Below are 23,514 nucleotides of genomic sequence, written 5' to 3'. Positions count from 1 at the left end.
GAGGCTTCATACCATTACGGAGTCCTGAATCTGGTCTGTCGCTTTCTACGACAAGCGAAAAGAAAGAGCGAAATTGGGGACTTCTCAAACGTACTCTCCATAAAACATGTCAGTGCACAAATTTGGCTCAATGGCAACTTACTGTTAAATGCAGGCCTTATCACACTCTTTTTACAGAGCTAGCGTAACACACTTCAAATCTGAATGCATGTACTTTTGAGATTGTCTTGCGGTTAAGATTCATCTTATTCTTGTCTATGATGTGCAAGGCAACACACACTCACACGCACTCTTACATATAACCAATACATGCATATACTATCCTGTGATTAAGTGTACAGGGTGGTCCATTGATCATGACCGGGCCAAATATCTATCGAAATAAGTGTCAATCGAAAAAAAAAAAAACTGCAATGAACGAAACTTGTCTAGCTTGAAGGGGGAAACAAGATGGCGCTATGGTTGGCCCGCAAGATGGCGCTGACATAGCTCAAACGGATGTCAACTGCGTTTTTTAAATTGGAAGCCCCATTTTTTATTACATGTTCATGTAGTACGTAAAGAAATATTAATGTTTTAGTTGGACCACTTTCTTCGCTTTGCGATAGATGGCGCTGTAATAGACACAAACATATGGCTCACAATTTTAAACGAACAGTTGGTAACAGGATTTTTAAATTAAAATACAGAAAATAGGTAAGTCTGAACAATTTATTCCGGTAATTCCAATGTGATACATGTACCTTTGTGAAATTTTCATTTCTGAGAACGCATCCTGTTACAGCGTGATTACCTGTAAATACCACATTAATGCAATAAATGCTCAAAATGATGCATTTGGCAATACGTGTAACGACATTGCTCTCAACAGCGAGTAGTTCGCCTTCCATAATGTTCGCACATGCTTAGACAATGGGCTGACGCATGTTGTCAGGCGTTGTCGGAGGATCACGATAGTAAATATTCTTCAACTTTCCCCACAGAAAAAAAATCTGAGGATGTCAGATGTGGTGAACGTGCGGACCATGGTATGGTGCTTCGACTACCAATCCACCTGTCATGACATATGCCATTCAATACCACTTCAACCGCACGCGAGCTATGTGCCAGACATCCATCATGTTGGAAGTACATCGCCACTGTGTCATGTAGTAAAACATCTTGTAGTAATATCGGTAGAGCATTACGTTGGAAACCAGCATTCATTGCACCATTTAGATTGCCATCGATAAAATAGGGGCCAATTATCCTTCCTCCCATAATGCCGCACCATACATTTACCCGCCAAGGTCGCTGATGTTCCACTTGTCGCAGCCATCGTGGATTTTCCGTCGCCCAATAGTGCTTATTATGCCGTTTAACATTACGACTGTTTGTGAATGACGCTTCGTCGCTTAATAGAACGCGTGCAGAAAATGTGTCATCGTCTCGTAATTTCTCTTGTGCCCAGTGGCAGAACTGTACACGACGTTCAAAGTCGTCGCTATGCAATTCCATGTGCTTAGAAATATGGTAGGGTGCAATCGATGTGATTGTAGCATTCTCAACACCGACGTTTCTGTGATTCCCGATTCTCGCGCAATTTGTCTGCTACTGATGTGCGGATTAGCCGCGACAGCAGCTAAAACACCTACTTGGGCATCATCATTTGTTGCAAGTCGTGGTTGACGTTTCAAATCTGGCTGAACACTTCCTATTTCCTTAAATAAGGTAACTATCCGGCGAACGGTCCGGATACTGGAATGATGTCATCCAGGATACCGAGCAGCATACATAGCACACGCCCGTTGGTCAAAATCACCTTCTTAATAGCAATCCATCAACACGATATCGGCCTTTTCCGCAATTGGTAAACAGTCCATTTTAACAAGTGTAATGTATCATGAAGCAAATACTGTCCGCACTGACGGAATGTTACGTGATACCACGTACTTCATATGTTTGTGACTATTACAGTGCCATCTATCACAAAGCGAAAAAAGTGGTCCAACTAAAACATTCATATTTCTTTACGTAATACACGAATATGTAATAAAAAATGGGGGTTCCTATTTAAAACAACACAGTTGATATCCGTTTGAACTATGGCAGCACCATCTAGCGGGCCAACCATAGCGCCATCTGGTTTGCCCCTTCAAGATAGACGAGTTTCGTTCTTTGTAGTTTTTTCGTTTGACACTTATTTCGTGAGATATTTGGCCTGGTCACGATCAATGGACCACCATGTATACAGGCTATATCAGATACAAATGCTGTTATTACTGTTGGTAACTGAAGACCGTGTGGTCAACAATTTAAGTATTTAAGCGTCATTTGTACACTAATAATTATAGCTGTTAAATGTCACATGTTTTTAGATTGGGCAGTACCTTGAAAAACATTGTCGCAAGAGCAAGTCATTAATGCTTTCTTTCCATTGGGCAACAGGTAGGGTGTTTAAATGTGGACATTTTTTCTTCTGACTAATTTGATGCGGACTGCCACAAATTCATCTCTTGTGCCATCCTCTTCATCTCATAGCAGCAATAGCAACGTACGTCCTCAATTACTTACCATGGAAGTTATTCCCTGGTGTCTTAACAGACGTCCTATCATCCTTCCCTTCTTCTTGTCAGTGTTTTCCATATATTCCTTTCCTCTCTGATTCTACACAAAACCTTTTCGTTCCTTACTTTATCAGTTCACCTAATTTTCAATATTCGTCTGTAGCGCATCTCAAATTCTTCTATTTTCTCCTGTTCGGTTTTCCCACAGCCCATGTTTCACTAACATACAATGCTGTGCTCCACACGTAAATTCTCAGAAATTTGTACCTTGAATTGATAACTATGTTTCATACTAGTGACTTCCCTTGGGCAGCAATGGTCATTTTGACAGTTTTAGTCTGCTTGCTCTGTCCGTCATTGATTATTATGCTGCCTAGGCAGCAAAATTCTGTAATTTCGTCTGCCTCATGACTATCAATCCTGATGTTAAGTTTCTTCCTGTTCTCAGTTCTGCTACTTCTCATTACTTTCGTCTTTCTTCCATTTACTTTCAGTCCATACTCTGTACTCTTTAGACCGTTCATTTCATTCAACAGATCATGTAAATCTTCTTCACTTTCAATCAGGATAGCAATGTCATCAGCAAATCGTGCCATTGGTATTCTTTCACCTTGAATTTTAATTCCACTCCTGAACATATCCTTTGCTTCCATCATTGCTTCTTCAATGTACAGATTGAACAGTAGAGGCGAAAGACTACATCCTTGTCTTACACCCTTTTTAATCCGAGCGCTTCGTTCTTGGTAATCAATTCTTATTATTCCGTCTTTGCCCTTGTACATATTGTATATTACCCATCTCTCCCTATAGATTACCCCTATTTTCCTCACAATTTCGAACAGCTTGCACCATTTTTCATTGTCGAAGGCTTTTTCCAGGTCGACGAAGCCTATGAAAGTATCTTGAATGTTCTTTAGTCTTGCTTCCATTATCAACCGCAACGTCAGAATTCCCTCTCTGGTGGATTTGCCTTACCTAAAGCCAAACTGATCGTCATCTAACACATTTTCAATTTTCTTTTCCATTCATCTGTATATTATTCTTGTCAGAAACTTGGATGCCTGAGCTCTTAAGCTGATTGTGCGACAATTCTTGCACTTGTCAGTTCTTGTAGTCTTCGGAATTATGAGGATGATATTTTTCCGAAAGCCAGATGGTATGTTATCAAACTCATACATTTTACATTCTTCACATCAACATGACTACCTTTTTTGTTGCCACTTCCCCCCCCCCCCCCTTCCCCTTTCCCACCTCCCCCCCCCCCCCGGCTCCCAATGATTTTAGAAATTCCGATGGAAGCTGTCTTATATTCTGATTCTAATTCTGAGGCCCCTATTCATTCTAAATCGACTACTGCTTGTATCCGCATCAAAGAGGCCTTTAATCTACTCTTTCTACACGTCAGCACTCTCCTCTGTATTTAACAGTGGAATTTCCGTTGCACTCTTAATGTTACCACCCTTGCTTTTAATTTCAACAATCATTTCTTTTTCGATTTCTTCACGTTTTTCATGCAGTCATTTTTTTAGCTTCCCTGCACTTCCTATTTACTTCATTCCTCAGCAACTTGTATTTCTGTATTCCTGAGTTTTTGTACTTCCTTCTTACATCGATCATATGAAGTAAATTTTCTGTTACCCGTGGTTTCTTTACAGATTCCATCTTTGTGCCTACGGTTTTATTTCCAACTTCTGTGATTGCCTTTTTAGAGATGTCCATTCCTCTGCAACAGTACTATCTACTGAGCTATTCCTTAATGCTGTATCTACAGCCTTAGAGAACTTCAAGTGTCTCTCATCATTCTTTAGTGCTTCCATACCACACTTGTTTGCTTTTTGATTCATCCTGACTAATCTCTTACACTGCAGTCTACTCTTCATCACTAATACAATATGAGTCTATATCTGCTCCTACGTACGCCTTAAAATTCACTACCTGATTTCCGAATCCCTGTCTGACCATCGTGTAATCTAACTGAAATATTTCCGTATCACTCGGCATTTTCCAAATATATCTCCTCCTCTTCTGATTCTTGAACAGAGTATTCGCTATTATTAGCTGAAAAATATTACATAACTCAATTAAACTTTCTCCTCTGTCATTCCTGGTCCCTAGGTCATACTATACTGTAACCTTTTGTTCTGTTCCTTCCAGTACACCGAGAAAGGTGGCGCAGTAGTTAGACACTGGACTCGCATTCGGGAGGACGACGGTTCAATCCCGCGTCCGGCCGTCCTGATTTAGGTTTTCCGTGATTTCCCTAAATCGCTCCAGGCGAATGCCGGGATGGTTCCTTTCAAAGGGCACTGCCGACTTTCTTCCCCGTCCTTCCCTAATCCGTTGAGAACGATGACCTCACGGCCTGGTCTCCTTCCCCAAACAACCCAACCCAACCCTTCCATTACAACTGCATTTCAGTCCCCTTTAACTATTAGTTTTTCATCTCTCTTCTCTTACTGTATTACTCTTTCAGTGTCCTCATATACTTTCACTATCTCTTCATCTTCAGCTTGGGACATCGGCATGTATACCGGAACTTGGACATCGGCATGTATACCTGAACTATCGTTGTCGGTATTGCTTTGCTGTCTATTCTGGTAAGAACAATCACTGAACTGTTTACAGTAACACACTCTCTTCCTTAATTTCCTATTCACAATGAATGCCATTCCTGTTATACAATTTTCTACTGCTGTCGATATTACCCTATACTCATCTAACCAGAAATCCGTTTCTTCTTTCGATTTACTTCATTGACCCCTACTATATCTAGATCGAGCTTTTGCATTTCCCTTTTCAGATTTTGTGGCTTCCCTACCACGTACAGGCTTCTGACATTCCACACCCCGAGTCGTAGAACGCTTTCCTTTCCTTGATTACTGAATCTTTTCTCATGGTCACCTCCCCCTTGGCAGTCCCCTCCTAGAGAAAAGAATAAAGGGCTATCTGGAATATTTGGTCAATGGAGAGATCATCATGACATTGTTTCTATTACAGGCTCTATGTTGGAAGGATACACGTTGAGGTGGTTGACATTGCCTTATGCATCCTCATGACGTTGATCATTGTAGATTATTTCGCCTTTATGTGTGGTTTTCCGCCCCAATAACAAGAGAGTGCCCTGAATCTCTTTCCCCTCCTCCGCCCTCTTTTCCGACAATTCTGTTGTTTATTTTACATCTGACTATCTTACGCAAGGCCTAAGTGCCAATACATGTCGGTAGTATACATTAATTTTCTTTCTCTTTTCATAAAACTGCGTCAGAGAAGATTGATACGCCTGACTTATGGACCTGTAATATATGTCAAATTCTGTCTTTAATCTCGTTTTCTTTATGAAATCATTTTCTATTCTTTCCTTTCTATAGCTCAGAGTAGTAAGCCCTGTGTATTAAATCATGCACGAGGTCCAACATTTAGACAGTTCCGTTATTCGACACGACTGCAAATTTTTTACGCAGGAGTGAGTATCATGCTGTTAATGCAACTGATATGTAATAAAATTTGGTTCACCACTTTTCTTAAGGAATATTGAATCCCATTCTTAGAAATTTTCGTAAGTTTACGTAGAGTTTGGTTACATTCTGTTTCCGTACACTGCAAGACAGCGATAGTCCCGATGCTCTAATCATGGACATCTACAAATGTCTCACATTGTGTCGACCTCCAATAATGGAAGAAGCCTCGTGATTCTGTAGCACCGCTGCTGACACTCGAGAAAATGGCGAAAGCTATTTCGACAGTCGGAAAAAAATAATAAAAAAATCGAGTAAAACTTGTGCATGTGCTCTGGTTCGTAACTCTACCGCAGAATAAATACTGTAAAGCTTTAACCCCACTCCGAATGGGGCGCGAGACTAGAACAAGAGGGACTAGTAAATTTTACATGTACATGTTCAACAATGACAAGTGTATGACTACGTTTTTAGCACATTGCTGCTTCATCTGCAACAATCCGACGCCTTGGCTTCACTGTCATCGAACATCCTCCATACATAAGAGATGTTGTGAGTCTGTCAACAAAGCCAAACAATCTACAGTGACGATATCAACAAACAGTTTTCCCGTTGTTCGTCGCTGAGAGTATGCTGAAATATAAACAAGTAGAAATGAAGAATAAGGGTGCAGAATGTTAACGAAGTTTGTTTTATTTAAAAAGCCTTAAGAGTTTTAACGTAAAAATCCCGAGGCATTACTTTTCAGCAATCGCTCTTAATTGTTCACTTCTACCAGGCACTTCTGCTCTTGGAGAACCCTCTCCTGCGTCGACTTACAGAATAAATCTTCTTCTCGAAGTATTGTACGCCTTTACAACAATAGTGAAGCAATTACTTTCTTGGAGGTTCTGAGCTCTTCTCGTCTCCCCGTGTAAATTGCTCCGTTGTCTGTCCCAGTGTACTGACCCTGAAGTCTTCCAAGCTTCTTCACTTTCCATTACCACTAAAAACTGTTTTTCCTTTCAGCAAATAATCGTCTTTGCATTCATTATCAACCGTGCCTCTGCTGTCTATTTTGAAACTTGACTCTAGACGTAGACGGCTGCTCATCAACTGTTACTTCCGTACTGACAATTTTTTATTTTACATAGGTCAAATGTTTCCTACCGGACCTAAACTGCCAAAGATACATATATTCCCCATTCAGTTACACTGAAATAACAACGTAATTTATGAATCGTTTCTAATACATGTTAATATACATGAAGCTCGGAAACAAATAAAATTAATAAAGAAAAGAGGAATTTACAACTTCACCATACAGTCCTGCAAGAAATTAAATTGGTATGAAGATGTTATGTAATCACAGAATGAAAATATACCCACACAGCACCCTTACCAACTGACATTAGCAGAATACACATGTCCATCTGTGCAAGCGATGTGAAAATTTTAGTGTGTCATTGTTACATGGCCCAATGTACGTCGCGTTCTGTAAGTAACAAAGGAACATTATTACATTTACCATGTCAGACAGTTTTAGTGGAAGACGGTTTTTGTATTTCCTGGTTGCTGATGAATTGTAAGTAAACGCGAATCGCCGACAGGTTTTAGGGCTGTGTCTGTAAGTAGTGGGTATGAAATTGCGCAGGTTACATCATAACTCGCTATCTGTGCTTGCGCGAGCCCTAGTGTCATTTTCCATTGAAATCTGCCATTTCTTAGCAAATACACTTACCGAAAAAAGTCGCAACATCTAAAAGGAGGTGTGCGACATGGTTGAAAGTTGGCCAGTGCGTTTCTACATCTGAAACATTATGTCTATTACAATTTCGTGCCAGTTCCTTGAGTGTGGCGGAGGTTCTGGCACATCGTACTGCATTTTCAGCTGCAATTGTAGTAGTAGTTGGCACCGCACTGGCACAGCGAGCCGTTACAAATCGGGTACTTCAAGGACAGCTCCGATCCAGGCTCCCTGTAGCGTATACTCCACTGACTTCAAACCTTCGCCATTTGCGACTTCAGTCGTATCAAGCGAGATATCATTGGAAGGAAAGTGGAGGTCTTTTGTGTTTTCTGACAAATGCTTGTTCTGCCTCAGTGCGTGATTGACATGTGTTGGTTAGAAGGAGGCATTATGAGAGCCTGTAACCAGTCTGAGTACTAGACACATTGAACCTACACCTGAAGTGGTGGTCCGGGGTGCGATGTCTTATGACATCGCGTGCACCCTGACTCCAAACTTGTACGTCAGTCGGGTGATTCGAAGTGTTGTTCTGCCATTCATGAAACACATTCTAGGTGGTATTTTCCAAGATGATGACACTCGTCCACAAACCGCTGTTGCAGCCCAACATGCCCTACAGCGTAGCGACATGTTGCCGTGGCCTGCTAGATCACCAATCTTTGTCTGGTCGAACACATTTGGGACATCATTGCACGACAACTCCTGCGTCTTCCACAACCTCCTTTAACAGACCGTGTATTGACCGACCAAGTGCAACAAGTATGGAACTCCTTCCCACAAACTAACATACGGCACCCGTATACCACAATTCAAGCACGTTTGCATGCCTGCATTCAACATTCTGGCGGTTGCACCGGTTATTAATACGCCAGAATTTCATTTTAATGACTTATCTGGTGATACAGCAATGTCAATAACACACATATTTTGCCTGTACATATGTATTCCCAAAATTTCATTATTATACATTAATTATTTTTTCGTCAGTGTTTACAACTACTCTTTGACTTTGAAGTCGATACAACTGTAGAATGTAGTTCTACATTTTCTAAAATGATCGAATTTCTAATGGTTGCAAATTAACATTAGCTATTAATAATGGTTGCGATGGGCCTTACACGAATAAAAGCAATCGTTTGGATCGCGATTCTCCATAACTAACGGATTGTGCGTTCTAATGTCTGTCGTGCAACATTATATCACAGTGTACAAATCCACCAAAACACTGAAAAAATGCAAACAGCGGTCCCAACACACAGGCACTGTGACCAGGTGGGAGCTACGTATTGGTAGGCTCCTGGTCTTGATACTCACTGGTATAACGTAATTGCGACTCATACATTGAATTGAACGCTATGAGAGCATTTGTTTGCTACGCTGTTAATAGCCAATGATTGGGACATATATGATAGTAATTATTTTAGGAGAAGAGTAGGGTGCTTGGAATGGAACAGTCCTTTTTATTTGGTAGTTGAGAAGTATAATAGTAGCCATACAGGAAACATCTTATTTCTCACTGTTTTGCGTACTGAAAATGAGAAAAATGTATTTGCAGAAACAAAAAAAGGAAATTGTTAAATACTTTACATGCTTATTTAGATTTGTTCAGTGCCAAACTTGTTCGTGACAAATAACATTTTAATGTGAATGTTGTATTTTGTTGTCATTAGCTAGAGAAGAAAATGTTTGCCTGTCATATGAAGTGTTCTGCTGCTGCAATGTGAAATAAACCACTGATAACTGTAATTAGTTCATTTTTGCAACATTACTGAGAGCACTGGATTAAAAACAGTCAGTCTGGAATTCCTAATGTATTATGTAGAGATTCATTCAAATAACAATTAGAAACTGAATAAGACTAACAAAGATTTACTTGTAGGGTATCTAAGTGATACCCATTAACGTTTGATCTTTTGTGGAGGTTGAATCCTATATATCTCCACAAATAGCAGTGTTCTAGAAACACGCCACTCTGGCAAGCACACGTAAAACAACATACGTGCCTAACCACGTGAATAACACATTTACCGTAAAAATACATTATCTAAAGGGTCATAACATGTATTTCTGAAAGTACGTGTCAAAAAGTATGAGTCTCTCGCATTATTTCAGTTTGCATAATACAAACAGTCCATAAGTTCTGGAAGACTTACGGTAACAACACCAAATTGATTTTAAAGATTACGAAATAAGCTCAGTAGAGAGTAATTCCAATAACATAATACTGGAACCAAGGCAAACATATTCATATATTACAAAAGAAATTGTTTTTCATTTACAAGAAATGTCATTAACATATATTTAGCATCCATAAAATATTAACTGAAAAATACAACCTCTTTTACAATATGTTCATATTAGTCATGTTAGCAGCTAAGAACATATACGAGCAAATTACTTCTCACTGTGAAGTAAATTTTAGACAATGCTAATAAAACTCTTCGCCAAACTACTTTGTAAGAATTGACTGTAACTAAATTTTATAGCCTTCCAAAGTAATTTCGTCATAATAGCAACGCAGTGACGTTACGTATTACAAAATTAGATCGTCAGAGCTTCACAATGGTTACCACAGACAGAGAGAATATTCCATAGTTCTACATGGCGTATCAGTACTTAAACCACATACGCTTTTAAATTAAAAGACCATGGACATATTTCACTTTTTTGCGCTGTAACACGAGTAGAAGAGAGGAGTAACAGATTCGCTACCAGAACCAATGTGGCTGTACTTCATTAACAAAATAAACAGACAGAGACATTTCAGAATAAACTTATGCAGCGAATTTTGATTCCAAGATTACTTGATAATACAAGGTTTGACAACCAATTTTGCAATTATACACTCCTGGAAATTGAAATAAGAACACCGTGAATTCATTGTCCCAGGAAGGGGAAACTTTATTGACACATTCCTGGGGTCAGATACATCACATGATCACACTGACAGAACCACAGGCACATAGAGACAGGCAACAGAGCATGCACAATGTCGGCACTAGTACATGTATATCCACCTTTCTCAGCAATGCAGGCTGCTATTCTCCCATGGAGACGATAGTAGAGATGCTGGATGTAGTCCTGTGGAACGGCTTGCCATGCCATTTCCACCTGGCGCCTCAGTTGGACCACCGCTCGTGCTGGACGTGCAGACCACGTGAGACGACGCTTCATCGAGTCCCAAACATGCTCAATGGGGGACAGATCCGGAGATCTTGCTGGCCAGGGTAGTTGACTTACACCTTCTAGAGCACGTTGGGTGGCACGGGATACATGCGGACGTGCATTGTCCTTTTGGAACAGCAAGTTCCCTTGCCGGTCTAGGAATGGTAGAACGATGGGTTCGATGACGGTTTGGATGTACCGTGCACTATTCAGTGTCCCCTCGACGATCACCAGAGGTGTACGGCCAGTGTAGGAGATCGCTCCCCACACCATGATGCCGGGTGTTGGCCCTGTGTGCGTCGGTCGTATGCAGTCCTGAATGTGGCGCTCACCTGCACGGCGCCAAACACGTATACGACCATCATTGGCACCAAGGCAGAAGCGACTCTCATCGCTGAAGAAGACACGTCTGCATTAGTCCCTCTTTTCACGCCTGTCGCGACACCACTGGAGGCGGGCTGCACGATCTTGGGGCGTGAGCGGTAGACGGCCTAACGGTGTGCGGGACCGTAGCCCAGCTTCATGGTGACGGTTGCGAATGGTCCTCGCCGATACCCCAGGAGCAACAGTGTCCCTAATTTGCTGGGAAGTGGCGGTGCGGTCCCCTACGGCACTGCGTAGGATCCTACGGTCTTGGCGTGCATCCGTGCGTCGCTGCGGTCCGGTCCCAGGTCGACGGGCACGCGCACCTTCCGCCGACCACTGGCGACAACATCGATGTACTGTGGAGACCTCACGCCCCAGGTGTTGAGCAATTCGGCGGTACGTCCACCCGGCCTCCCGCATGCCCACTATACGCCCTCGCTCAAAGTCCGTCAACTGCACATACGGTTCACGTCCACGCTGTCGCGGCATGCTACCAGTGTTAAAGACTGCGATGGAGCTCCGTATGCCACGGCAAACTGGCTGACACTGACGGCGGCGGCGCACAAAAGCTGCGCAGCTAGCGCCATTCGACGGCCAACACCGCGGTTCCTGGTGTGTCCGCTGTGCCGTGCGTGTGATCATTGCTTGTACAGCCCTCTCGCAGTGTCCGGAGCAAGTATGGTGGGTCTGACACACCGGTGTCAATGTGTTCTTTTTTCCATTTCCAGGAGTGTATTATGTTGAAGTACATCTGCTATACGTCAGTAGGGTAGCCCTACCGGTTCTGGCTTAGAAAATATGAGGTCACTTCTGGTATCAGAGCACAGCTGATGCACTCGTCTTTGTTATATCTAAGGTTACCGCTCCTCTCCCATCATTTCTCCACTCCTCCCCCACGTTACTCTCAGCCAGTTGTGTGATCATGGGCTTGAACAACTGATGAGGGGCTACATTGCTCTCTGGCAATAAGAATAATTCGACGGTCATGTTCATGCTATTTATTACCTAAATATAATGATTCATGATTTTCTCCCACCAACCCAAAGAATGGTTAATCAGTCAAGACGTCAGAATGGCTCTTCACTTGTGGTTTGTACACCCTAGCTAGAGGATCACTGTGAGGCGTCATGGATGATCTTATAAAGCCCACAGGCACAATGTGAAGAACAAGGACAATGTCAGATTTGAAATTAGGTATTTGTCTGTCGAATATTATTAATATTGTTATAAACCACTTATAATATTTTTGTTCATATTTACTTTTTGTCATTATGTTCTGTGCCTGTGTCCAATAGTAGCTGAACTACATCACTACTCAGATGTTTAACATACTATTTTCCGTGACATCACAGCATCATCTGTCCACAGGCGTAGTTCCAGATTTATCGAAACTGTTGTTTGACTTTTCAGTGCCACCACGGCTGCAGCAGAATGCAGATAGTTAACAGGTGTTTCAGATTTGGACCCTAACCCACTTCCTGTGTCACCACAACCACTTGTTGAATCTCCGTAAAATGGCCCCAACGTACTGCTGTTTGCCACTACATACAATTTGCGTGCTAGCGTATGTTGCTCTCCAAATCGACAGCGACTTTGATGTAGTTGTTGAAGTAAAAAACGTTCAGCTCGTTGGTACCTGAGTACTGTATTCGTGGGCTGAAAGGGACTATTTTTGCAACATCAAAGAGAACATAGACGAGATGGCGATGACAGAATACAACCCATCTCATTAACCTATTAACATCCAAATGTTTGGAAGGAAAGTTTCAAAAGACAATATGTACATAGAAGCTATACGTGAATTAACTTGACCAGCATATTTGCCGAGAGCAGCGAGTTTTTTGAATGTGAGTAGTCTATACTCTGCATTAATGACTGCAACGGACACACAGAGCCACTAGCATCGTCATGTCAGATGTACCTTCTATGCCCTTGAAGAGCTTTTGCGTAAGAATAGTGTAAATATAAAGCAATAGAACAGTGAATAAATGCCTGTTTTCTGCCAACACCAATGTCTACAAATGTATAATCTATGTTCGTAATGGCTATAGAAGCAGAATTCATGGACAGTATGTCTGTGTATGTTGTTGCACTGATAGGTTTGAATGCTATACAGACTGAATGTAACACATATAGAAGCTAATCGTTTGCAAAATCATGCACAACATAATAAATGTAGCCGGCTGGAGTGGCCGTGCGGTTATAGGCGGTACAGTGTGGATCCGACCGCTACGGTCGCAGGTTCGAATCCTGCCTCGGGCATGGATGTGTGTGATGTCCTTAGGTTAGTTAGGTGTAATTAGTTTTAAGTTCTAGGCAACTGATGACCTCAGAAGTTAAGTCGCATAGTGCTCGGAGCCATTAAACCATTTGAACAATAAATGTAAAATATTTGTGATGGTATACACGCTCATGCACAGGCACACGCAAAGCGGTAAAAAGAAAGTATTTCCTAGACTATTTTTATTACTTACTCCCAACTTATAATGAAAATATTTCGTAGCTTGTTATTGTACAATTTCAGCAGTCTATTCACGTATTCTTTGCAGAGGCAGACATTAAAATGAGTAATCTAATAGAATATTGTAACTGCTTTGAGTAGATGATTCATGTTTTATCCATAAATGCCCTATTATTATTATTATTATTATTATAAACACTGAAGAAGTATTTTAGACGGTCTACATCTCAATATGGCACACAAACCAATTATCCACAAGGTGAAGTTTCATTTGACAGGAGGGAATCTACGGCAAAGTGCTTTCTGTTCGTCTACAGTTGGAACTATTTAACACAGAAATGTAGACATATTAGCAGTACTGGGATAGATTGACTGCAGCTAGTTACTGCAAGAAACAAGCTGTAAGAGCCGTGTATATTTACAACTTACATTGTTGTCACAGGTGAGACTTTAAAGTGGCTATCATCTCTACTCCCCCCCCCCCCCCCCCCCCTCGCCCCTCCATGAACCATAGACCTTGCCGTTGTTTGGGAGGCTTGCGTGCCTCAGCGATACAGATAGCCGTACCATAGGTGCAACCACAACGGAGGGGTATCTGTTGAGAGGCCAGACAAACGTGTGGTTCCTGAAGAGGGGCAGCAGCCTTTTCAGTAGTTGCAGGGGCAGCTGCCTTTTTAGTAGTTGCAGGGGCAACAGTCTGGATGATTGATTGATCTGGCCTTGTAACACTAACAAAAACGGCCTTGCTGTGCCGGTACTGCAAACAGCTGATAGCAACGGAAAACTACAGCCGTAATTTTCCCCGAGGGCATGCAGCTTTATTGTATGGTTAAATGATGATGGCGTCCTCTTGGTGAAATATTCCGGAGGTAAAATAGTCCCCCCCATTCGGATCTCCGGGCGGGGACTACTCAAGAGGAGAAAGAAAACTGGCGTTCTACGGATCGGAGCGTGGAATGTCAGATCCCTTAATCGGGCAGGTAGGTTAGAAAATTTAAAAAGGGAAATGGATAGGTTAAAGTTAGATATAGTGGGAATTAGTGAAGTTCGGTGGCAGGAGGAACAAGACTTCTGGTCAGGCGACTACAGAATTATAAACACACAGTCAAATATGGGTAATGCAGGAGTAGGATTAATAATGAATAAAAAATAGGAATGTGGGTAAGCTACTACAAACAGCATAGTGAACGCATTATTGTGGCCAAGATAGATACGAAGCCCTCGCCTACTACAGTAGTACAAGTTTATATGCCAACTAGCTGTCCAGATGACGAAGAAATTGAAGAAACGTATGATGAAATAAAAGAAATTATTCAGATAGTGAAAGGTGACAAAAATTTAAGTCATGGGTGACTGGAATTCGGTAGTAGGGAAAGGGAGAGAAGGAAACGTAGTAGGTGAATATGGATTGGGGGTAAGAAATGAAAGAGGAAGCCGCGTGGTAGCATTTTGTGCAGAGCATAACTTAATCATAGCTAACACTTCGTCCAAGAATCATGAAAGAAGGTTGTATACATGGAAGAACCCTAGAGATACTAAAAGGTATCAGATAGATTATATAATGGTAAGACAAAGATTTAGGAACCAGGTTTTAAATTGTAAGACATTTCCAGGGGCAGATGTGGACTCTGACCACAATCTATTGGTTATGACCTGTAGATTAAAACTGAAGAAACTGCAAAAATGTGGGAAATTAAGGAGATGGGACCTGGATAAACTGAAAGAACCAGAGGTTGTACAGAGTTTCAGAGAGAGCATAAGGGAACAATTGACAGGAATAGGGGAAAGAAATACAGTAGAAGAAGAATGGGTAGCTCTGAGGGATGTAGTAGTGAAGGCAGCAGAGGATAAAGTAGGTACAAAGACGAGGGCTGCTAGAAATCCTTGGGTAACAGAAGAAATATTGAATTTAATTGATGAAAGGAGAAAATATAAAAATGCAGTAAATGAAGCAGGCAAAAAGGAATACAAACGTCTCAAAAATGAGATCGACAGGAAGTGCAATATGGCTAAACAGGGATGGCTAGAGGACAAATGTAAGGATGTAGAAGCTTATCTCACTAGGGGTAAGATAGATACTGCCTACAGGAAAATTAAAGAGACCTTTGGAGAAAAACAGGCGAAATACCCTCAGACTTCAAGAAGTATATAATAATTCCATTTCCAAAGAAAGCAGGTGTTGACAGATGTGAAAATTACTGAACAATAAGTTTAATAATTCACAGCTGCAAAATACTAACGCGAATTCTTTACAAACGAATGGAAAACTGATAGAAGCTGACTTCGGGGAAGGTCAGTTTGGCTTCCGTATAAATGTTGGAACATGTGAGGCAATACTGACCCTACGGCTTATCTTAGAAGCTGGATTAAGAAAAGGCAAACCTACGTTTCTATCATTTGTAGACTTAGAGAAAGCATTTGTCAATGTTGACTGGAATACTCTCTTTCAAATTCTGATGGTGGCAAAGGTAAAATACAGGGAGAAGAAAGGTATTTACAATTTGTACAGAATCCAGATGGCAGTGATAAGGGTCGAGGGACATGAATGAGAAGCAGTTGTTGGGAAGGGAGTCAGACAGGGTTGTAGCCTCTCCCTGATGTTATTCGATCTGTATATTGAGCAAGCAGTAAAGGAAACGAAAGAAAAATTCGTAGTAGTTATTAAAATCCATGGAAAAGAAATAAAAACTTTAAGGTTCGCCGATGACATTGTAATTCTGTCAGAGACAGCAAAGGACTTAGAAGAGCTGTTCAACAGAATGGACAGTGTCTTGAAAGTAGGATATAAAATGAACATCAAAAAAAGCAGAACGAGGGTAATGGAATATGATCGATTTTACTCGGGTGATGCTGAGGGAATTAGATTAGGAAACGAGAGGCTTAAAGTAGTAAATGAGTTTTGCTATTTGAGGAGAAAAATAACTGATCATGGTCTAAGTAGAGGATGTAAAATGTGGACTGGCAATGGCAAGGAAAGCGTTTCTGAGAAAGAGAAATTTGTTAACTTCGAGTATAGATTGAAGTGTCAAGAAGTCGTTTGTGAAAGTATTTGTATGGAGTGTAGCCATGTATGTAATGAAACATGGACGATATATATAGCTTGGACAAGAAGAGAATAGAATCTTTTGAAATGTGGTGCTACAGAAGAATGCTGAATTTTAGATGGCTAGATCACATAACTAATGAGAAGGTACTGAATAGAATTGCAGAGAAGAGCAGTTTGTGGCACAACTTAACTAGAAGAAGGGATAGGTTGGTAGGACTTCTGAGGCATCAAGGGATCACCAATTTAGTATTGGAGGGCAGCGTGGAGGGTAAAAAACGTGGAGGGAGACCAAGAGTTGAATACAATAAGCAAATTCAGAAGGACGTATGCAGCAGTACGTACTGGGACGTGAAGCAGCTGGCACAGGATAGAGTAGCAAGGAGAGTTGCATCAAACCAGTCTCAGGACTGAAGATAACAACAACAACAACAACATCTGTACTAGATGTGAATCCTGTCGTAATAGTTAACATGCAGCTTCATAATTATCCATCACACAAAAAACCGAAGAACTGCTTTAGCAGGCCTGACTGCCAGTGATTGATACTAACCAAAGTAAGAGTAATGGTGAAACGGTACTTACACAACAAAATTCACCTAAACTTTCGTTTTTTTCTTTTTTTCTTTCAGCGCGTGTAAACTATGATCTCAGGTTACAAAACTGAATCTAGACACCATGAAATAATATTTTACAAAGTAGTTGGTTGTTTATTTGTTACTAAGAATACTATTTAAGCTTTGGCACCATACATACGCTGTTAGCCTCTAGTGGTACAATACACTTTTAAGATTCAGTAGCTGACAGCTAAAGTCACGTCATGTCAGATATATTATCTGATCGAAACAGCCCATTCATGCACACTTAGTTATAGAGTGAGCTACATTTCTGCACAGCTTGCATCAATATCACCCACACATACTGAATAATAGGCTGAATGCTATAAATATCGCTTGATGGTGCAGGTGTACCATCCACATATAGTCCTGCCATGCAGCATAAGGTGTTATGTGGGTACCACTCACACAAATGACAGACAAGTTTAAATGCTGTAAAATAATCATGAAACATCAACCTGAGTCCGTTAACAGGATGGATTTATAAATGTGGGATACAGTTATCGTGTCAGCTACTGGAAACTTATGTTCGCTAAAAAATTACACAGTATAGTTTCGTAGGAATTGTGTTGCCGTTTTCGTTAGGAGTTAAGTCACTGCAGAATTTTAATATATTGTACTAACATCGGATGCCCAGAGATATGGAAATTTGTGGAGCAGACTGTAAAAACTGGCGGGAAACTGGTAACATAGACAGTCGAACTGGAATGCAATTGATAGGACAGGCAGGAAAATCGATAAATTGTTTGGACAGCCCCTAAAGCTTGTAATTGTCAAGGAACAAGGTATTTCATCCACTAGAACATTCATTTTAACGTCGTCCAACTGCATTTTATATGAAGTTACCTGAAGTTCTTCATGCTCCTCTACATGGTTTTCGGCACTTCCCTTGCAAAATTTTTGCAAGTTGCTCTGAATGTGAATACTGGTCATTTATACCATGTAGTGAATAATTCAAATTAACTCTCCTTCCTTGCTCGCCTGTTTGATGTTTATCTGACGGTTCAAGTTTTACATTTTGTGCACTTCTCTATAATTTGAACTCGATCTCAATACACACAGCTGTTTGTGCTCGGACTTGAAGGCTTTAACATTAAAACCTTGTTGGTTGACCAGTCGAGTGCTGTTAGATGATATGCGAAAATATGTTTATAATATTTAATGCAGTTTCTTACGTGTATCCTTGTGTCGATAGCTGACGTTTGTGAAAATTGCCTTCTTCAAATCGTAGCTCAACAGAAATGACAACTGAGAGAGGCGGCGCAGTGATTAGCACCCTCGAATCGCATCCGGGAGGTCGACAGTTCGAACTCGCACCCAGCCATCCAGATTTCCTAAATCGCTCCAGGAAAATGCTCGTATGGCTTCTTAGAAAAGTGCGCGACCGATCTTTTCCCCTATCCGTTAAGAAATCAGAGCTCTTGTTCACTCTCAAACGACCTCCTCCCCCTGCGGGTCCAGGGTACGAATAGGCCCGAGGTATTCCTGCCTGTCGTAAGAGGCGACTAAAAGGAGTTTCAACCGTTTCGACCTTCCATGTGATGGTCCCCCTTGGGGTTTGACCTCCATTTTTCAAAATTATACAGAAGTACGAGCCTTTTGGTGAAGGACGCCTTATGTGGTGTATCACTGGTCCTCAGTGCACTAAGAACTTGGCAATCAGCATTGTAACGGCATTGTAACCGCACCCACTATTCCTCAAATTGGGCATAAACGCCTGATGGGTTGCACAATTTACGCCCATAGTGCGTCGCCATCTGCACCTACGATCATGATGGACTTTCCATGGCACCCGAAATCCAGCACGGTAGCCAACCCATTGTGGTGGGGTCGTCATGTACCCTCTAGGTTGTAGCCCCCTGACAACACAGGGATCGTACTGCCGATACCTGAGCTGCACCCTCCCCACGTCGGCCAAGAAATAGATGCCCGTCTCCTTGGGGCATCAGGACTCCCAGCAACGGTCATCCTGCCAGGTGGCCCTTACTGAGGCTGGGTGGCGCCCGTAGGGAGAGCCCCTGGTCGCAGTGGGTGGTATCGGGGCGGACGTTTCGCAGATGAAACGTCAACATGTATCAGGTCCATCTGCGGCCGAGTCTTTTAAAAAGAAAGGTACTGTCTCTGGTTCTGGTTCTTCTGCCCTTTCCCCCTTGGCCACTCCCTGGGAGGAAGGACAGGCCCGCCGGCTTGGGGCGAAGTACTTCCCCCGCTATTTAGTCTGTTCTCGGACCGATGGGGGGACGTTCGCCTCCTCCAAGCCCATGTTCTTTGTGCAACACATCGAGGACGTCTTCGGGGAAATCGAGGCTCTCAGTAAAATGCGTTCGGGGTTCGTTCTTATAAAGGCCACCTCCACCACACAGTCGGTGTCGCTCCAGGCGTGCGACCGACTAGGGGACATCCCAGTGTCCATTTTCCCGCATCTGGCACTGAATAGGACGCAGGGGGTTATGTTTCATCGGGACCTCCTGCTGCAATCTGATGAGGAGTTCAGGGCTAACCTGGAGCTCCAAGGTGTACATTTCGTCCGGCGAGTCCAGCTCGGCCCCAAAGACCGTCGCACCGACACCGGGGCCTTTATCCTCGCCTTCGAGGGGGACGTTCTCCTGGAGAAGGTATAGGTGATGTGCTACCGGTGCGACGTGCGACCTTACGTCCTGCCTTCTATGCGCTGCTTTTGGTGTTTGCGCTTTGGGCACATGTCGTCACGGTGTGAGGCTGAGCCCCTTTGTGGCGACTGTGGACGTCCTCTTCATGAGGAACATATATGCACCCCACCACCTCGGTACATCAGTTGTCCTGGCCTCCACTCACCTAGATCTTTAGACTGCCCCACGTATCAGAAGGAGAAGAAGATTCAAGAATTAAAAACTTTGGACCGTCCCTCTTATTCTGAGGCCAGGAAGAAGTATGACTTTCTCCATCCCGTGATGTTGACAACTTCGTTGGCCTCAGTAGTGTCCACTCCTTCGACAGTATCCTCACCCCTATCCTGTCCCCCCTCCACCTCCTCACCCACCGAGCGAGGTGGCGCAGTGGTTAGCACACTGGACTCGCATTCGGAAGGACGACAGTTCAATCCCGTCTCCAGCCATCCTGATTTAGGTTTTCCGTGATTTCCCTAAATCGTTTCAGGCAAATGCCAGGATGGTTCCTTTAAAAGGGCAAGCCGATTTCCTTTCCAATCCTCCCTAACCCGAGCTTGCGCTCCAATGACCTCGTTGTCGACAGGACGTTAAACTCTAACCACCACCACCACCACCTCCTCACCCCATCCAGGGTCTATTCCTCTGCCTCCCAAATCCCTCCCTTCCAAATCCTCCTCCTTCGCGGCCATTGCCCCCTCTACCCCAGGGGCCACCCTTCCTCCTCCTCCTCCTCCCCCTCCGCCGCCTGAGAAGCGATCCTCTTCCTAGGCGTTCATTGGGGAAACGTCCCAGACCCCAGATTCCGAGGTCTAGCGTTCCAAAACGGACCCCAAGTATTAGGCCACCATCCCCGTGCCTCATCGGACTTCCAAGAAGGCCTCCAAGAAGAAGTCTTTATCTCCCTCTCCACCCCAGCGCGTTTCGTCTGACGCTCCGTCCGCGAGTCGCTGCTCCCGGCCGTCCTCAGTTTCGCCGGGACGCTCTGCTGCCAGGCGCTCAGCTGGCCTATCGTCGGCGAATGATGCTGCCCCTCATACGCAACCCAGGAATGCGGCCGCAGCTGGCGACGACTCGATGGAACGGGATCCGCGTCCCGCCGGTTGTATCGTTGTTCCCTCGAAACCTGGCCCTCCGCGGCCGTCGAGGTGACCAGCTCTTCACCCGTTTCGTTCCTCCTTTTTTCTGACTAGCGATGGCTTTGTTACATTGGTACATAAGGTAATCGGAAGGAATTACAACTGCTCCTCCGCCTGCACTGTCCGCTTGTCCTTGGTCTCCAGGAAACCAAGTTGCGCCCAACTGACGGTATTGCTTTTACCCACTACACCTCGGAGCGGTCTGACCTCACCCCTGTGGACGGTATTCCAGCTCATGGTGAGGTCATGTTGCTCGTTCAGGACGACGTCTATTACCATCCTATCCCATTGAAAACCCCACTCCAAGCAATAGCTGTCCGTATTACTGTTTCTGCCTTTACTTTTTCTGTTTGTACTGTCTACACTCCATTGTCATCCGCAGTTAGTCGGGGTGACATGATGCACATGATTGTTCAGCTTCCTCCGCCGTTTTTATTGTTTGGCCACTTCAATGCCCATCATCCTCTTTGGGGCTACCCTGCAGTTTGTCAGAGAGGCTCCCTCTTGACGGATGTCTTCAACCATATCAATCTTGTGTGCCTCAATACTGGCGCCCCTACTTTCCTCTAGGACTCTACTCACACCTGCTCCCACTTCGATCTGTTCTACCACTCATGCCCGTCGGTTCCAGTGGTATGTCCTTTCTGACACCTGTTCGAACGACCATTTCCCCTGTGTCGTTCGCCTTCTGCACCACACCCCATCCCCACGTCCTTCGAACTGGAACATACCGAAAGCTGACTGGGGACTTTACTCCTCCCTGGCGACCTTCCCGGAGCACGATTTTCTCAGTTGTGACGGTCAGATCGAATACCTCACTGCAGTTATCATCAATGCTGCAGAACGTTCCATTCCTTGTACTACCTCTTCTTCACGTCGCGTTTCCGTCCCCTGGTGGAATGAGGCTTGTAGAGACGCTATCCGTGCTCGACGGCGTGCTTTACGCACCATTCTCCGCCATCCTATATTGGCGAATTGTACTGGATACAAAGTACTCCGAGCGCAATGCCGTAGAGTCATCAAAGACAGCAAAAAAGCTTGTTGGGCCTCTTCCACCAGCTCCTTTAACAGTTTTACTCCCTCTTCTGTCGTCTGGGGTGGCCTGTGCCGGCTGTCGGGCATTAAGGCACACTCCTTGGTACCTGGCCTGACTTCAGGTAATGAGGTACTTGTTGATGCTGTGGATGTCTTCAACGCCTTCGGCCATTACCACCCTGCCTTCCTTACCAGGAAAGAGGCAGAAGAGGCTCGGCGACCTTCCTTCCACTCTCTGAATCTGAAAAATTATAATGCCTCCTTTACTATGCGGGAACTCGAACTTGCACTTGCACTGTCCCAGTCCTCTGCTCCGGGGCCAGATGCCATTCACGTTCAGATGCTGACACACCTTTCTCCCGCAGGCAAAAGCATTCTTCTTCTTACCTACAATCGCGTCTGGACCGAAGGTAAAGTCCCCATGCGTTGGCGTGACGCCGTCGTTGTTCCTATACCCACCCCGGGAAGGAGAGACACCTTCCTTCTAGTTACCGTCCCATTTCTCTTACAAGCTGTGTCTGTAAGGTGATGGAGCGCATGGTTATCATTCTGTTAGTTTGGATTCTTGAATCTCGACGGCTACTTACCAATGTTCAATGCGGCTTTCATCACCGCCACTCCGCTGTTGACCACCTTGTGACCCTGTAGACATTCATCATGACCAACTTTTTGCGAAAGTGCCAAACGGTAGCACGTGGTCTTCGATTTGGAGAAGGCTTATGATACCTGTTGGAGAGGAGGTATCCTCCGCACTATGCACAGGTAGGGTCTACGCGGTCACCAGTCCCTTTTTATTGATTCCTTTTTAACATATCGAAAGTTTAGGGTACGTGGGGGTTCCGTATTGTCCGACGTCTTCCTCCAGGAGAACTGAGTGCCTCAGGGCTCCGTCTTGAGCGTAGCCCTTTCTGCCATAGCGATGAATCCAATTATGGATCGCATTCCACTTAATGTCTCAGGCTCTCTTTTTATCGATGACTTCGCGATCTACTGCAGTGCCCAGAGAACATGCCTCCTGGAGCACTGCCTCCAGCGTTGTCTTGACAGCCTATACTCATGGAGTGTGGCTAATGGCTTCCGATTCTCTGAAGAGAAGACGGTTTGCATCAACTTTTGGCGCTATAAAGCGTTCCTTCCGCCATCCTTACATCTCGGTCCCGTTGTTCTCCCATTCGTGGAAACAACTAAGTTTCTAAGGCTCACACTGGAAGGGAAACTTTGTTGGTCTCCGCACGTCTCTTATTTGGCTACCTGTTGTACACGTTCCCTTAATGTCCTCAGAGTTCTTAGTGGTTCATCTTGGGGAGCGGATC

This window comes from Schistocerca gregaria, chromosome 2 (genome assembly GCF_023897955.1).
Source record: "Schistocerca gregaria isolate iqSchGreg1 chromosome 2, iqSchGreg1.2, whole genome shotgun sequence".
Classification (NCBI taxonomy): Eukaryota; Metazoa; Arthropoda; class Insecta; order Orthoptera; family Acrididae; genus Schistocerca; species Schistocerca gregaria.
The sequence above is the reverse complement of the archived record's forward strand: the minus strand, read 5'-3'. Positions refer to the sequence as shown.